Raw genomic sequence first — 13,073 nt, forward strand, 5'->3', positions numbered from 1 at the left:
GCGGAATAGAACTAACAATCAGAGCTTGCCAAAAAGCTACTTGGGCCCCTCTCTTCTGGGCCCCTTCCTGAGCTCACTGGTCGGTCGGCTTGTGGCTTGGTCGGCGGAGGATTGCACACGTGTGATCTGGACAGCCAGAGTGCGGAACTGTTGACTGAGGCAAAGACCAGAGCCAATAATCTGGCCTGGTAAAGTCGCCATGCAAATAAGCTCGAGACTTATTCGAATACTTTCCATTCATATCATAAGTTGTTCTCATCACGAGCACCGGGGATGAGAGATGCACAAAATGGGCGATAAGGCTCTTTCTGATAAAATCTTTCATGGACCCCACTAGCAGCTCCTCCCCAACAAATTAATCCGTCACATATTGTGAATTTCGTCGAAGTTGAATTGTAGATCATAAAGGAGGAATTAGACAAACGGAACTAATCGCAGTAGCCTGGATTGTGTAAATCGGAGTCTCGAGGGTACGTTGGAATTTCGTGAGATGCTTAGTTATGTAATTCCATAGAGGGTTAAATTAAGCAGCTCTGATGGGATTGATCGGCAGCAGCAGACAATTTCGAACCGACATGAAACGGCGGTGTTCCATATATTCGAAACGAAGGTGAAGAACGCTACATTCTGACGGAATGCGACGTTCTGACAGGCTTTAGTCATTTAAATTGTGAACATTTTGTGAAGATCAAGTCTCGTATTTGCGACTTCTCTCCCCGACCGGTCGAAGTGACCACATCGGCAATCATAATTGATAGCTTTAACCAGTTGCCCAAAGTTAACTTTGCAATGGAGTGGGAGACAAGTTCGAATATTCTCTTGCTGGAGCTGTTGGCGGGGAAATTATCACTCTCGAGTCAAAAGAACTACGAAATTCGGGGGAGATTTAATTGCAACGGCCTCAATCTGTGACTCCCAACAGATTTAGCAACTGTCCTGGAACCCTGGAAACGGGCCCAGGATCGATTTTTTTTTTTTTTTCTTTCTTTTTTTTTTTTAATTTTAAGATGCTTCTATTTGTTCTACAAGATTATTTGTTTGATTGCCGTTATGAAACGCACGATGATAGACTTGGAAGTTTCAACGCCTAATCCGATATTTCCAGCTTGGGAATGATATTGTGGTTTACGAGCTTGCGTGGCAATCAATCAGTGGAATATCGAACCTAAGCCGCGTTGTTGATGGCCGAAAGCAACTAGGGCCCCATGTGTCTCGATTAAAGGAAATGGAATGAAGACGGAGAAACAGAAAGCGATAGTCGCAAAGGACACCATAGGAAGAGGATGAAGCTTGGGAGCCTCATCTATCCATAAACACAGCATGAAAGTGGCATGTATAGGCCTGGTTGCGGGCCATGTGCTGTTGTCTTGCATACAAAAGTCGTGCTTAGGAGCTCCTTTTCGGTTGCTCAGAAGTCGACTATTATTCACCCTAAAACATCATGATTCTGGTACACGAACTGGGTAGGGCCTCACATCGCTATACCCGTCAAGCCATTTGAGAATTATGAAGATAAGACGCAATCTCCATGGTTATCGACGAAACTACTCTCTGCACTGACGTGACAAGGATGGAGGTCAACAAGGATCTCGCTGTCGATTTGAACCATTTCATGGGATTGTTGGCCACGAAGTCTCATTATCTTCGAAGTTTCCTTCTGCTTCTGATTCGCAAATTGGAGTCATCAGAGTATTAATTTGCTCATGAAGAGCAGTTCCAGTGCAACAGGTGCCGAAAACAGAAGTGTGTAGCAAAATATCTTAAAATCCATCCTTTACTGCTTCATAATCGAAAGAAACATCACAAACAGAAATCTTGACCCTTGTGAGGGTGGAATCAAAATTTTATGTCAGTCTTTAAAGCGAGTTTTATGAATGAGCATCAAGAGCCCCGACTGGGTCCGCAAAAACTACAGATTCTAGAGCATCTGTATTAAAGATATTAATCCTAGTCATTAGTATCTATTTTTAATAGATGAACTCCAATTGATGAGGTGCGGTAAATCGATCGCTGCTACATGTGCCAGCCGGTAACAGTAAATGGCTAATCCAGTTTGTATTCACTGTACCTCCTGCCGACGTCTCTAACTACCTGATTACCACCAGCAATTTTTAAGGCCTCGAAATTTAACCTGATTTGCTCGTTGGTGTCTAAAACGGATGCCTGAGCTGGAATCTGGTCCTAGATTGTCATTTTGTTTCGATGCTACTGAGTCTGATTTAAAAAACAGAGAGTTGGTTGCAGTTCTCATACTACAAACGCAGCGCCAGGTAAAATTGCAGCTGCAACAAGCCCTGATATGGATTGATTAGGAGATGGATTTGCTGCGCTTCGAGCAGGAGTCGTGGGTGACGCCGAGGGAGCGACAAGGGTGCCATTGTGTGGAGGAGTCGGTGCAACTGCTCTGGTTGTCGTTACGTGTATGGAGAGCTTCATGCCTCCTCCTGTTTCGCAATGGCCGGGAATTGAGCATATACAGTAGAAAAAGCCCGTTGAATTTAGTACAATCCTATCAGCACCGCTCGTCCATCTCTGCAAGGTCACCCTCGCACAATTGTCGAACTCCGTTTTTCTACTGTATCGCACAACGTCGTGACCACCAACTGTGTAATTGAACACTGCATTTCCACGACACCACCACATAGATAATTTGATAAAAAAATTTAATACAGAAATTTTCACAAGGAAATTCAATGCGTTCAAAGTGCGAAGGCGTGTACTTGCTCTAACAAAGAAAACAATCTCCCAGGAGAAATTCTGTATCATTGTATTCGTCGACGACTACATTGGAATTCGATTGCGGGCATTTTGTAGGAAAATTGACATGAGGTCATTTTCAAAGAAGCCATGTCGCAATAAGAGATAAAGGGTCACAAGCAATAGAAGGAAAACAACTAGTGTAAAACATCATTAACCATTATTCTTTAACTGAACTGCAAATTCTACGTGAAACTGGTCCCGATCATCCAGGATCAAATGGGGTCTTGGGCAAAAGTCTCGAGTTCGATTCATGGTACAGATAAAGAAGCTCTAGACCACCATTCGATAGTGTGCAAAGTACTTCCGCAAGCTAAGAAGAGTTCGACAACTTGACAATGGTTTGTGCAATACGGTGAAATAGAGAAGCACCGTCGCGCTGTGAACCTCATTGAAAACCTTTCAACATCTAGAATGCTCACACTTGACAGAATCAAAACCAGTGTGGATTCGCTACAGCCACATTATACAGTTTCCCGTTTTCAACAGCTGTAGACTCTCAGCTTCCGCAGACCACCAAGAGAACCTCTATCCACTCATTGACAAGACCTAAGGAGCCTCTCACCTAAGACATCTCCGACGAGAAAGATGTTGTTATTGGCCCATGTTTGGTAGTAGGTATTGTTGGTCCCCGTGAGTAAACTCCAATTACCTGTTTGACCTCGCGCAACGTGATCGACGGCTTGGGCTGCAGGGCTCACGGCGAGCAGCCCCAAGATCAGAGAAATCGTCAACATTATCTCATGACCTGCACTGTCTATTCCCTTGCCTTTCGCCATTCCCAGCATCACAAGATCCTTTTAGACACGTACTCTGCTCGTCCTTGCGAAGTACAAATTCCGGTTTACTAATTGCGAGGGACGTTTTGAAGCCTGTGACCTGCAGTCTACATTAACCACGATAAAGATTAACTCATGAAATAGAATTACAGTTGCTGCCAGCATAGCACATTAATATTACTAAATTTAACATTCGATCGGCTCCTCCAGAATTCAGTGAGAAATTACACCCCAAAATCTAGAGGACGCCACCAGGCGGCGATTTGACTTAAAAGTGAAGCAATGCAGATGTAGTAAGACTCAAGAACTTGAAACTAAGCTGCTTCGACTACTTTTGCACCCAGTCTCACCGCCCACGTCTATGATATAGTGTGATTTCAGCTCCAGCAGCTTGCGATTGGGGTGCTACAAAAGTCTGCACCACTTCACGCCAGATCGCCGAGACCGAAGTCTCACCTTATTGGTGGATCGATTGAGAGCTGCAGACTTGATCACGCTTGATCGATGTCGCCGATATGGTTTGCTACGTGGCTGCAAGAGCCTCATCTATGATTTCTGAGGTCACCAATAAACACATACACGTATATATATATATATATATGCACATCTGGACACTGACTGACCAGCTACTAGGCTTGAGGTTTGAGCCTTAATCAGTTCTTTTCCTGTGGTAGATTTTCATGAGACTGACTTGCTGGTTGAGTTTATCTGGCTATTGTGTAAATCCTGCAGCCTCGAGTGTGAGTATTTTATAGCTTCAGTGATTATAGGGTCTTCCGAGTGTCACGCCAGCAGTTGCAGATCACGTGGGAGTGCTCTACTATGCTTGCACTGTTTCAATGTGGAATGATCGCATCCATCTTGATCTCTGCTGGACTTCAGAGCATCTGCGATGCGATATGTCTCAAGCTCTGCGTTCACATGATATCCAGCATTCGGCAATTGAAAAATATTCACTCTTTTTATTAGCCAAAATCATCTCTTACATTTCTGCGCAGTATTCAGTCCCCGTGATCCCGTTTCCTCAAAACATGATTTGACTGCCTATTTTTGACTGCTTTGGTTACTATGACGCATCCGTCGCGCGCCTTCGCGGCTTGCTCGATGGATGCAAATCTGAGGCGGGGGCCAGTTCAGGGTCGCAACAGGACGCTGGAGCCATCCTGCGATCTCCGCTTCGTAGCTCTATGTCTAGAAAAACACCTTCGAAGGATGAGCTTTGCGATGGGATTCGATACGGGTATATTGTGCGGGTATACTGGTTTATATGCGGGTTTCCTCCCTCACCTGTGTGCTACACTCATCACTTTTAAGTTAAGGGCAACCAAAATAAACGGGTAAGCCAAAAGTTTCAAAGCCTATCCAAGTTCTTAAAACTGGAAAAACATTAATTCCATAAAGCATTCTTCTCAATCTCCAATCTAAGGATTGATTGAGGAAAGAGATGTGGCATGCTGTACCACTCAAAACATGCCTCATTAGGGTTTCGTGAGCCATGGCTACGTGATGGACTTTCTAGTAAGTCCATCAGCATAGCCGTGGTATACTGTAGGATTTATTTAGATTCTTGGCTTTTTTATATGTATTTTTTAAATTTATAAAGAATTTGATTGTTTTGATAATTTCAAGAAAAAAATTAATACATTTACATACATTAAAATAAGATTTTATTAAAAAAAATAGTCTTCATTAATTTTAGGTTGTTATATAATAATATTTGTTTTTTTGTGTATTCATATTTAGTTGTTAAATATCATGTTATTGTATTATAATCAAAGTATCTAAATAATTATAATTTATAAAATATTGCAAATAAATAATTATTATAAGAATTATGGTTTTTTTTAAAAGGCTTACATCAAAGGTACGGTTGATTATAGGCTATTATAAGCTTACCTTATTTATAATTTTTTTTATTAATACAGAAAAAAATTATATATTACTTAATATGAAACATTTCTAAAATTGATGTTTAATTAATTCCTCTACTATTAGATGTTAAAATATATAATACTTTTTAATTTTTTTAATACAATAATGTCATGCATTTATTACAATTTTATATAAAGCTACAAATAGCAATGCATTTACAACTTTAAATATTATATTAAAAAAACGTCTTTTTATCTTTATTTAAATAAAATCCTATATATTTTTACATGTAAAAGTGCTTAAGTCTTCTTTAAGTGTAGATTTTAACAATTTAAAATAAATACTAAAATATTTTTTTAAAAAATTAGTTAACTTCTTTCAAATTCATACAACTTTGTTGATTCTAAGTTGTAAAAAAGATAAATAATATACATATAATTAAAAGAAGAGTAAATATAAATACTTTTATTTTAAAAGATAGTTGCTGCCAAGTGCAAAGAAATAATATATATATATATATATAGAGAGAGAGAGAGAGAGAGAGAGAGAGAGAGAGAATCAAGTCCAAAATACAAAAGAGACTTTAGATGGTTTTAATATCATGTCTATTCTATAAAATATTCTAAATTTAATTTGATATTAAATTTAACTCATGATTTTTTAACCTTATATTCTTATATGTTTATCTATTCTAAAAAGAAGTGGTGGAAATCTATATTAAAGCACTTATTATTAATATCTAACTAGATTAAAGATATTTTAGATTAAAATTGGTCCAAATTTTTTATAATCTAATAATTTTTTATTTAATTATTTGTGAGATTTTTAGATCTTGATATTGTAATAAGATGATGATATCTTATCACCAACTTTGAATAGAATTTTTTGTTATAAAATTTTCTTTATTGATAAATTGTTTTTCTTAAGTTTTTTATTTTATTTTAATATATGTATATTTTTATATAAATCTATAATAATTAAATTATTAAATAAATTAATAATAGTTTACTAAAATAATTATAATTAAACTAAGATTATATGAAAATTGATCTTAAATAATAATTAAAAATAACTTAAATCTAAATTCTAAAAATAGAATATTATATTGTATTATTGGAATTATGTGGAATATATCTTGTAACTAGAAATAAAAATTAATTTTTTAGATAATCATACATTTTAATACATGAAATAATAAATATAAAAATCAACGATTTTTTTTAATTATATATATATATATATATATATATATATGATATTTTTGTTAAACAAATTTGCATAAAATAAATAAAAAATATGTTAGAATGTATTCAAAGCTATAAGATTATATATATTTTTTTAATTTCTAATGCAAATAAAAATACATCATATCAAGTTTTTATTTCTAGTTTTTTGAGCTGTTTGATTTTTTAAAGATTTATGACAAACAAATAGAATGTTTGTATTATTATTTTAGGATGAAATTTTAGAAATACAACTCTTTGAAGATAAGCAAGATGGATTTAATTCTTCAAAGAATAAAATTTGACTAGCATACAGAACATTATTTGTTATAATTCTACTTTGATAAATATCAATCTTTTCTTAAAGCTACAAAATAAATTAAAGAAACTTATTAAGTTAACTCATGTCACTAATTGATTTGCATACATAAGGTTTGAAACTCCATAAGAGACCAAGTTTTTAATTATGGTTTTTTACTTTTAAATTTATTTTTTCTCAGAAAATATCTTTTAATTTAAAATAAATATAAGAACACCAAAATAGTTTTTTAAGCATATAACATGGAATTATAAAAAACTTATGTCAGTTTAATAATTTTTAGTAGCAAATAAATTTTAAGTTATTTGTAAATATAATTAAATGATTTTTCAATTAAAAACTTTAATCTATTAATTAAAAGAAAATTTTATTTAAAGCTACCTTATGATTTCAATTGAGAGGCGATTTTTATCTTCACACTCACAATTGTCCAAATTCAATAGGTGGAAACACTTGAAATTACTAATTTTATTAAAAAATATCTTTAATTATTCATACCTATGCAAATGAATCTCCTTAGAATTAGATAAATTTTTTATAGATGCTGGAAATTTATTAATTTCAATGCACCATTCTATTTAAATTTCTTCTAGTCATTCCAATTTACCAATTAATAGTAGAAGTTTTTATAATCATATACAACAATTCAAATCTAATAATTGAAGATATTTATGATATCTAATTATATATAGAAAATATTTAAATTTTTCACATTTTTTTTTATAAAAATATTCTTACAGATTAGATAAAAATTTATAGATATTCAAAGCATTGTTTTGTTGTACTTATCGATTAGTATTTATAGTAATGATACCAACTATATTCAAAGTTTTTCTAATGATTTACATTGTTTTAAATTTTTTGATTAAAGATATTTGAGGTTTCCACTTGTACTTGGCATAGGTATTTAAGCTCCTATAATAATGCATATAAAGCTCTTTTAAATTAGATAAATTGTTTATAGATGCTAGAAGTTTTATTTAATTGCACTTATTCATTACAATTTCTTGTAGTGATTACAACTCATCAATTGCTAGTATATGTCCTTTTAATATTCAACATTGGTCCAAATTTAGTAATTGAAGATATTTAAAATTTCTAATTGTATTTGTTTAGGTCTTTACTTTAAAACACTCTTACAAATGAAGCATGTTTAAATTAGAAAAAGTTTCCATAGATATTCTATGGAAAGTTATTCTATTTTAATGCATCCATCCATCACTATTTCTTATAGTGATTCAAATTCACCTATAGATTATAGAAGTCTTTCTAATGATTTATATTTCTTAAAAAAAAAAAAAAAAAAAAAAAAAAAATCGAGGTTTCTAATTGTATTTGATAAGATCTTTAGGTTCATACAAGAATAAAAATAAAACTTTTTAAAATTAGATAAATAATCTACAGATATTGGAAGTTTTTTTTATTTTAATGCACACTTCTATTACTATTAATTTTAGTGATTTCAACTCACCAATTGATTGTAGAAGTCTCCTCAATGAACAATACTTTTTCAAATCTACTAATTGATAATGTTTAAGGTTTTTAATTGCATTCAATAAGGTCTTTAATTAAAAATACTCTTGCAAATGATGTTCCTTCAAATTATATGAATTTTCTATAGATGTTAGAAGTTCTTCTACTTCAATATATCCATCTATTATTATTTTTTGTAGTAATTTAAATTCATCAATTTATTATAGAAGTCTCTTTAATAACATTTATAGCTTTAAATTTAAAAAATGAATATATTTTATTTTTTTTAATTGTATTTAATAACATCTTTAAGTTTATATAATAACTCAAATGAAGCTTTTTTAAAGTAGATAAATGGTCTATATATGTTAGAAGTTCTTATATTTTATTTCATTATTCCATTACTATTCTTTGTAGTAATTTTAACTCACAAATTAATGGTAGGAGTCTCTCCAATAATATAGTGAGTGCTAAAATTAAGCTCTAAAGACATATGAGGTTTCAAATTGTATCTAATAAGTTCATGAATTTAAGATATTTTTACAAATAAAACAACTTCAAATTAGATAAATTGCTCACAGATGTTAAAAGTATTTTTTTCTTTAATGCATCTATCCATCACTATTTCTTGTAGTATTATTAAGTCACCAATTAATATTCAAAGTCTCCTTAGTGATTTAGAATTCTTCAAATCTAAATATTCAAGACAATTGAGGTTTCCAATTGTATTTGATAAGATCTTTAAGTTTCAATGAGAACACATATGAAGCTTCATCAAATTAGATAAATAGCCCATAGACGTTGAAATTTCTTTTATTTTTTTCCATCCATTCATTATTATATCTTATAGTGATTTCAATTCATCAATTAATGATGGAAGACTTTCCAATAAATTGCATTGGTTCAAATCTAATAATTAAAGATATTTGAGTTTTTAAAGTATCTTTAATAAAGTCTTTAAGTACCTCCAAGAATCCAAATAAAACCTCTTTAAAGTTGATAAATAGTCCATAGATGTTCGAAATTCTTCTATTTTATTGCACCCATCCATCACTATTTTTTGTAGTGATTTCAACTCAAAAATTGATGGTGGAAGTCTTTCTAATAAACAACTTTTGATCAAATTAAATGGTTACAAATATTTGAAATTTTTAAAAATATTTGGTAATATCTTTTCGTAAATGCAAAATAACAAATGAAGCTTCATTTTATTATAAATAATGATAATTATTCTAAATCTTTACAATTAAGAAATTTTAATACTTTTAAATTAATAAATAATCTTAAATTTTTTATATTTTAGTTTTTAATTTTTTTGTAAACAAAGAAAATCCAATTCAACTTATGAAACATTAATTGAATATACTGGTCTACAACTTCATTAACACATATTTACAAATAAAACAATCTCAATTTTTTAAAATAATTTTCTTCTTTGTAATGGGATTTTTATTTTCTTTGATTTTTTTCTCATTTATTTAGATTTTTTGATTGTAGATAATACCAAATTTTCTAATTTTATACAAATATGTAAAAATTAAAGATTTTGATTAAAAAATTATATTCTTTGTATTTATTAAAAAAATAATATTTAAACATTATAATAAGAATAAATTGAATTGGCATTTTTTACATAATCACATCTATGATTATTTTTTTAAATCATATTTCTTTATATTTTTAATAAGTATGCTTATCTTATCTTGTAATAAATATTATAGACTTTCATCCTTTTACCTTAGTCAACTTCTATATTTTCTTACAATTGCCCACTTCATGGCTTGTACTTGATCATGCATTATATAACCTTCAATTTCATTATTCCATTTAATCAAAGACATGTTTATAGGATTTTCAACTTCTATAGTTGAATTTAAAATTTATGCAAGCTAATCCTTGTATATATTAAATTTATGAGATACATTCTTATCTTCATATATAATTAAAGTATAATCCAAGAACATAGTTTTTTTTTTTTTTTTTTTTTTTTTTTTTCTTCAGCCAAATCATCATAGCTAATTTTTAACCTTGACCATAATTTTTCATTATCATCATACTTATTAAAAGGCTCAGCTTCTTTTAATCTTCTCAATTCTTCATTTCATTTAAATTTATAAATGAAATAAAATTATTTTTTAAATTTAAAAATAAATTTATAAACAAAGAGATAAATTTATTTCATTTATAAATTTATTTTTTATTATATTTCTTTAAATATTGTCAAATAATTCCATAGAATAAAGACAATACATTACATATATTCCTTTTTATTAATTTTACAAGGATATAAAATTAAAAATAACTTTGAAGCTTATTTATTATTTTAAAAAATTATATTATTAATATCTTCACTATAATCATATAATATGTCTTGTTGTTGTGTAGTCACAATTACTTTGCTTCTTTTTTTATGTATTCTATTAACCAACAAAATCTTTGCAATCTTTTCCATCCATTTAAGTTTTTCAATATGCATTATTATACCGAAATAATTGTAATCCATAGATAGGCACAAGCTCCAATGCCATTGGCCTTGCATGATTAAACTCACTTAGTTTACACACACTTTTCTAATAATTTGGACCAACAAAAAATAAAAATAAAAACACATTAGCAGAAGATAATCTTGAAGTCAATGAACACTCTTTGCATTTGTCCAAAGTCACATCAGACCATCAACCCTGGAACTCCAACAGTGTGAACCTAATCACAAGAATTGCCGGAGGACCTCCGTGACCATCGATTTACTAAATCTGAATCTAAATCTACAAATGATGCAACTCAGCCACACCAACCAATGCACACTCTCAAGCGTTATTTTGCAAGACATAAAAACCTAGGCGTCAGCCACACATAGTACACAAGTTTCAGCAGCCTTCGTTTGTATCTTGAGTGAGTGAAGGATTCAGAGCTTTCATCTAATCAACTAGTTTCGACCATTTGGAGAATGTCCTAAGGACAAATCAAACAAGATGCGGAAATGTTGATAGATTCATAGACAGGGTCATCTTCACTCACAACGCTATCGACCAAACCACAAAGGGTGCATGAAACATCTACCAGATACAAAACATCAGAGTTCAAGATTTTACGATAAGCTTGTGCCTTATCAAGCTCTAACAAATATCCTACCCAGCATCCACAACCTCACAAGTGGAAACCAAGTTAACACCTCACCTCACGGCCAAACAGATCTTGCTTGAAAGCACATCTACGGACTCTAGAAACACAACAAACAGCCCTGGAGAGTCGCTACTAATCCGACAATATGCAGCCAAATCCAGCCCACGAAATGCACAAAGGAGAGACGTAAGAGCATCGGTCAGACGCTGGTGGCGAAAACAAACCTGAATCCGAAGAACTAGGTCGCCGCTTGCACGTTCGGGAACGACGGGATTCAAGAGGGCGAAGAATGGACAAAATTCCTTCAACGCAATGCACAGAGACAAAATATGCGAGAGCATGAGGGTCCATGCAACGATAATGCAATTCTGTCAAGGCATGAATTCCGCGTTGTCAGACTATGAACCTCGAATAGTAATGAGAACAGGTAGAGTATCTCCAAGAGTATTTTAAATGGTGCTTTGCATTGAAGAGAAATCATCGACTACTTTTGCCGCGTTTCAACCAGTATTCGGCGGATATCATTCACTTCAATAAATCCGTGGACCAAAATTTGCACAATTTGCTGCATTTGAACCACCCTGTTGGTATCCAAGTCGTACTTGATGCTAAATGAACAAAAAATCCAAATTTCAGCCTGTATTCCCATGAATATATCTATATATATATATATATATATATATAGCTGCATATATACATTGTATTTTTAAATAATTAGTGTCTGGTTATGAGATTCATTGATGAGCTAATTTTTTTTTGTCAATCTTAGAATTCTATTGATTGGATGAATTTTCGAGAAAAGAAGTAATTCCTGTATTAATAAAATTTTGAGAATTTAAAAGAATTTAGCAGAATTTATTCATGAAATTCTTGAAAGGAAATTTAGTTTGAAACAATTTGTTGATTTTGGATTTGCATCATGCATTTGCAATTCTTCAAAATTTATTCTAAATTCTAATTTGATTAAAATGGCAAACCAAGTTTTTTAAGTAATAAAAACTAATTATATTGATCAAACTTTGTAATTAAATTTAGACTAATTTTATTGATGTCATGTAATTTAATACCAAATATTTAATATTGATTGAAAATATTAGTGTTTCAATTGTTCATATGAATAATCAAACTTTATTTATACATATATATATATATATATATATATATAAGCTAAATTTGACTTGCTAAATCATTATTGAATTATTTATTTGTTATATACATTTTGTTTTGAAGTAATGAATTGAACAAAGTTTCAGCATGAACAAGGCTTGTTCATCTTTGTCCTTCGAATTTCCTATTGACTATGGAATTTTTACTCACCCAATGTATAGAATTGTAGTTTTTGGCAGAATTTGACCAATTTTGGCTCTCTTATTGATTTAGGCAAGACATGCACAAAGAATTAAAATTGGATTGATCCCACCTTTTATTCATATACATAAAATTATGGTTTTTAATATTTAAGATTATGGTTCTTAATACTCATAAAATATCAAAAACATTATGTAGTAATAATAGAAGTTTGAAGAT

This window comes from Physcomitrium patens, chromosome 24 (assembly GCF_059467195.1).
Source record: "Physcomitrium patens ecotype Gransden chromosome 24, ASM5946719v1, whole genome shotgun sequence".
Lineage (NCBI taxonomy): Eukaryota > Viridiplantae > Streptophyta > Bryopsida > Funariales > Funariaceae > Physcomitrium > Physcomitrium patens.